General features: G+C 44.3%; 1 non-coding gene across 1 annotated transcript; it reads left to right on the forward strand.

The window, feature by feature from the left end:
- The first annotated feature begins 5,755 nt into the window (after positions 1-5,755).
- Positions 5,756-5,831, forward strand: trnaa-ugc (transfer RNA alanine (anticodon UGC)). Its single transcript has one exon. It is a non-coding gene; the product is annotated as a tRNA-Ala (tRNA).
- Positions 5,832-6,097: the final 266 nt, after the last annotated feature.

The following is a 6,097-nucleotide window of genomic DNA, read 5'->3' on the forward strand; positions in this document are numbered from 1 at the left end:
AGACTAGAGAGAGAGAGAGAGAGAGAGAGAGAGACTGGAAAGAGAGAGAGAGAAAGACGAGAGAGAGAAAACAAGAGGGGTGTAATCATCCAGCAGGCTGAATTAATGGTCCCATGTATGGAAGAGAAAAACATGACAGCAGAGGTGTCAATGATATATTTGGTAGCAAACAACTGTTATGATGAAACACTTGTGAATGAAGCTTAGCGGATGTGCGCAAAGACCAATGAATGAGCTGATCTCAGTAGTTTCCTACAGTACAGGATATGCTCTCAGATACTGTATGTCCTGTACAACAATCTGGAAGCTGGAGGCGTAATACTCGGTGACTCTATGACCTGTAACGTTAGATCTAGTGCTAGATCAGGTCTCTTTTCTACTCGATCATCATCGTCTTTCCTGTAGTGGGTCCAGGTATCATGTGTTTATGAAATAGACATGATTGTCCTCTGGTCTGGAGCCCCTCACAGCGAACCACACACTCCAAGCATGACTGGAAACATGCTGCCGTTGACAAACAATACAACAGTTGTGCGTCATATTTCATTTAATAAAATTGTTGCTCCTATATTTCTCTCGTAATTATGTTCAGGAAAATAAAGGTTCTGCTGGGTGAAACTGAGCCACAGAGAGAGTAAAACAACTGAAAAATTATATTTAATAATGATATGTTGAATTCCTCTGTTGCCATCTGGGGAAAAAAATAATACTGACGATTAAAGCAACATGTTAAAACATGAGATTGGTTACGGGTCGCGTCTCGAAATCTGTCCGAAATATCTTCTCACCCGGTAACTGTTTCCCCCTCTCCCCTGCCCTCCCTGTTTCCCCCTCTCCCCTGCCCTCCCTGTTTCCCCCTCTCCCCTGCCCTCCCTGTTTCCCCCTCTCCCCTGCCCTCCCTGTTTCCCCCTCTCCCCTGCCCTCCCTGTTTCCCCCTCTCCCCTGCCCTCCCTGTTTCCCCCTCTCCCCTGCCCTCCCTGCTTCCCCCTCTCCCCTGCCCTCCCTGTTTCCCCCTCTCCCCTGCCCTCCCTGTTACCCCCTCTCCCCTGCCCTCCCTGTTTCCCCCGCTCTGCCGAGAGTTAGGAGGCCATAATTACAGAGTAGAACAGTTGTGTTTAAACTGCAATACAGTTTGCCGTTCTTCACATAAACTGTCAGAAGCTTGAATGTGAAACGCAGCAGAATAAGCGTTATTTCTGTGTGGAGTGTCTGCCAATAGTCAGAACAGAATAACATGTTCCTGTCCAGCCCGCTGAGGCCACAACGTTTATTTATCTGGACAGAGCTCATCGATGGAATTTCAGAATTAACTGACAGACTTTAAAACATTTACTGAAATGGCAGAAAAACAAAATGAACATCAAAGAACATCTGTCATCACTGGTCAAGAATGGAAGAAAGGACAGGACAGGAGAGGAGAGGAGAGGAGAGGACAGGACAGGAGAGGACAGGACAGGACAGGATAGGAGAGGAGAGGAGAGGAGAGGAGAGGAGAGGAGAGGAGAGGAGAGGAGAGGAGAGGAGAGGAGAGGAGAGGAGAGGAGAGGAGAGGAGAGGAGAGGAGAGAATCAATAAAATCAAAGAAAGAGAAAGAAATCAAGTTGTTAGAACAAAACAGAACTCTGTGGAATCTTGCTCTGTAGTTCTAGAAGCTTCTACAGGAGAGGAGAGGAGAGGAGAGGAGAGGGGATGGGAGAGGAGAGGGGATGGGAGGGGAGAGGAGAGGAGAGGAGACGGGAGGGGAGAGGAGAGGAGAGGAGAGGAGAGGAGAGGAGAGGAGAGGAGAGGAGAGGAGAGGAGAGGAGAGGAGAAAAAAGACAAGAGAAGAAGAGAGGACTGGAGAATAAAGGGCAGGAGAAGAGAGGAGAGGGGATGGGAGGGGAGAGGAGAGGAGAGGAGAGGAGAGAATCAATTAAATCAAAGAAAGAGAAAGAAATCAAGTTGTTAGAACAAAACAGAACTCTGTGGAATCTTGCTCTGTAGTTCTAGAAGCTTCTACAGGAGAGGAGAGGAGAGGAGAGGAGATGAGAGGAGAGGAGATGGGAGGGGAGAGGAGAGGAGAGGGAGAGGAGAGGAGAGGAGAGGAGAGGAGAGGAGAGGAGAGGAGAGGAGAGGAGAGGAGAGGAGAGGAGAGGAGAGGAGAGGGGAGAGGAGAGGAGAGGAGAAAAAAAGACAAGAGAAGAAGAGAGGACTGGAGAATAAAGGGCAGGAGAGGAGAGGAGAGGAGAGAGGAGAGGAGAGGAGAGGAGAAAAAAAGACAAGAGAAGAAGAGAGGACTGGAGAATAAAGGGCAGGAGAGGAGAGGAGAGGTGAAGAGAGAAGAGAATCAAGTAAATCAAAGAAAGAGAAAGAAATCAAGTTGTTAGAACAAAACAGAACTCTGCGGAATCTTGCTCGGTAGTTCTAGAAGCTTCTACAGTCTTTACTCAACCTCTAAATGACTGACCACGTATCAAACAGAAACATAAAGCTTTCATTATCAGTGACCACAAAAGTTGTAATTCTCAATTATTAAGTAACAATATATATTTCAGCCTATATTAACCTGAAGAGTTAGTTCCTCATTTGTCAGAATTCCCTTATATTTTAGTAGATTAAAGCAGAGCAAAGCCCCGCGGCTCTCGTTAGCAGTAGAAATGAGGAATAAGGCACGAGGTGTGGTATACGGCCAATATACCATGGCTAAGGACTGTTCTTGGGCACGATGCAATGCGGAGCTAGGGTTTCTTGGGGCTGGGGTGTATTGGGGATGGGCTGGGACTGGATCTAGGGTGGTTTGGGGCTGGGAAAGGACAAGCCACATGGGTCTGACAATCTGGATGGAAAATGATTGAGGATAATAGTGGAAGATATTGCCCCTCCTATTTGCCACATCTTCAATTTAAGCCTACTAGAAAGTGTGTGCCCCCAGGCCTGAAGTCTTTCCACTTCCCAAGAATGGTAAAGCCCGCTTAACTGGCTCATATAGCCGACCAATCAGCCTGTTACCAACCCTTAGTAAACTTCTGAAAAAATGGTGTTTGACCAGATACAATGCTATTTCACAGTGAACAGATTGACAACAGACTTTCAGCACACTAATAGGGAAGGACAGTCAACAAGCACAGCAATTACAGTTGAAGTCGGAAGTTTACATACACTTATTACAATTATGTCATGGCTTGTAACCTCTTACACTTATGGTGGCGCTATTTCATTTTTGGAAGAAAAACGTTCCCGTTTTAAACAAGATATTTTGTCACAAAAAGATGCTCGACTATGCATATAATTGCTACTGTTCGAAAGAAAACACTCTGACGTGTCCAGAAATACAAATATCTTCTCTGTGTGTGCCCTTTAACGTGAGCTTCAGGCAAAACCAAGATGACTTGGCATCCAGGAAATGACAAGGATTTTTGAGGCTCTGTCTTTCATGATCTCCTTATATGGCTGTGAACGCAAGAGGAATGAGTCTGCCCTTTCTGTCGTTTCCCCAAGGTGTCTGCAGCATTGTGACGTATTTGTAGGCAGATCGTTGGAAGATTGACCATAAGAGACCACATTTACCACGTGTCCGCCCGGTGTCCTGCGCCGAAATTGGTGCGCAAAAGTCACCTGCCAGTATTTTTCCATGGGGCACAGAGAGAGAAGCAAGCTTCCACGAACTGCATGTCAATGAAGAGATATGTGAAAAAACACCTTGAGGATTGATTCCAAACAACGTTTGCCATGTTTCGGTCGATATTATGTAGTTAATCCGGAAAAAGTTTCACGTTGTAGGTGACTGCATTTTCGGTTCGTTTCGGTAGCCAGGCGCAATGTAGAAAACGGAACGATTTCTCCTACACACAGACGCTTTCAGGAAACACTGCGCATTTGGTATGTGGCTGGGAGTCTCCTCATTGAAAACATCAGAAGCTCTTCAAAGGTAAATGATTTTATTTATTTGGTTATCTGGCTTTTGTGAAAATGTTGCGTGCTACATGCTACACAAAATGCTATGCTAGCTTTGCATACTCTTACACAAATTAGTCAATTTCTATGGTTCAAAAGCATATTTTGAAAATCTGAGATGACAGTGTTGTTAGGAAAAGGCTAAGCTTGAGAGCAAACGCATTATTTTAATTTTATTTGCGATTTTCAGAAATCGTTAACGTTGCGTTATGCTAATGAGCCTGAGGCTTAGTCACAAACCCGGATCCGGTTTGGGGAGTTTCAAGAAGTTAAGAAGCTTCTCATAGCCTAATTTACATCATTTGAGTCAATTGGAGGTGTACCTGTGGATATATGTCAAGGCCTACCTTCAAACTCAGTGCCTCTTTGCTTGACATCATGGGAAAATCTAAAGAAATCAGCCAAGACCTCAGAATAAAATGATTGACCTCCACAAGTCTGGTTCATCCTTCGGAGCAATTTCCAAACGCCTGACGGTACCACGTTCATCTGTACAAACAATAGTACGCAAGTATAAACACCATGGGACCATGCAGCTGTCCTACTGCTCAGGAAGGAGACGTGTTCTGTCTCCTAGAGATGAACGTACTTTGGTGAGAAAAATGCAAATCAATCCCAGAACAACAGCAAAGGACCTTGTGAAGATGCTGGAGGAAACAGGTGCAAAAGTATCTATATCCACAGTAAAACGTGTCCTACATCAACATAACATGAAATGCCGCTCAGCAAGGAAGAAGCCACTGCTCCAAAGCATCCATAAAAAAGCCAGCCAGAGAAATGTCCTCTATATATGTATATGTATATATGTCCTCTGGTCTGATGAAACAAAAATATAACTATTTGGCCATAATGACCATCGTTATGTTTGGAGGAAAAAGGGGGATGCTTGCAAGCCGAAGAACACCATCCCAACCATGAAGCACGGGGGTGGCAGCATCATGTTTTGGGGGTGCTTTGTTGCAGGAGAGACTGGTGCGCTTCACAGAATAAATGGCATCGTGAGGCAGGAAAATGATGTGGATATATTGAAGCAACATCTCAAGACATCAGTCAGGAAGTTACAGCTTGGTCACAAATGGGTCTTCCAAATGGACAATGACCCCAAGCATACTTCCAATGTAGTGGGAGAATGGCTTAAGGGCAACAAAGTCAAGGTATAGGAGTGGTCATCACAAAGCCCTGACCTCAATCCCATAGAACATTTTTGGGCAGAACTGAAAAAGTGTATGCGCGCAAGGAGGCTTACAAACCTGACTCAGTTACATCAGCTCTGTCAGGAGAAATGGGCCAAAATTCACCCAACTTATTGTGGGATGCTTGTGGAAGGATACCCGAAACATTTGACCCAAGTTAAACAATTTAAAGGCAATGTTACCAAATAATAATTGAGTGTATGTAAACTTCTGACCCACTGGGAATGTGATGAATTATTCTCTCTTTTATTATTCTGACATTTCACATTCTTAAAATAAAGTGGTTATCCTAACTGACCTAAGACAGGGAATTTTTTACTAGGATTAAATGTCAGGAATTGTGAAAAACTCAGTTTATATGTATCTGGCTAACGTGTATGTAAACTTCTGACTTCAACTGTACATACATGACTGATGATTGGCTGAGAGAAATTGATGATCAAATGATTGTGGGGGTTGTCTTGTTAGACTTCAGTGCAGCTTTTGACATTATTGATCATAGTCTGCTTCTGGAAAAATGTATGTGTTATTGCTTTAAACCTTCTGTTATAATGTGGATAAATAGTTCCTTGCCTAACAAAACACAGAGGGTGTTCTTTAACGGAAGCATCAAAAACATAATCCAGGTAGGTCCTGTGTGGCTCAGTCGGTAGAGCATGGCGCTTGCAACGCCAAGTGTCGTGGGTTCGATTCCCGCTGGGACCACCCATATGTAAAAGTAGTGGCCCCAGCCGACTTGTAAGTCGCTTTGGACAAAAGCGTCTGCTAAATGGGATATATAGGTAGAATCAGGAATTCCCCAGGGTAGCTGTTTAGGCCCAATTCTTTTTCAATTTTTACTATCGACATGCCACTTGCTTTGAGTAAGGCCAGTGTGTCTATGTATGCAGATGACTCAACACTATACACATCAGCTACTACAATGGCTGAAATGGCTGTTAACAAAGAGCTGCAGTTTCAGAAGGAAAAAA

The sequence above is a fragment of the Oncorhynchus masou genome, chromosome 16, assembly GCF_036934945.1.
Source record: "Oncorhynchus masou masou isolate Uvic2021 chromosome 16, UVic_Omas_1.1, whole genome shotgun sequence".
NCBI lineage: Eukaryota > Metazoa > Chordata > Actinopteri > Salmoniformes > Salmonidae > Oncorhynchus > Oncorhynchus masou.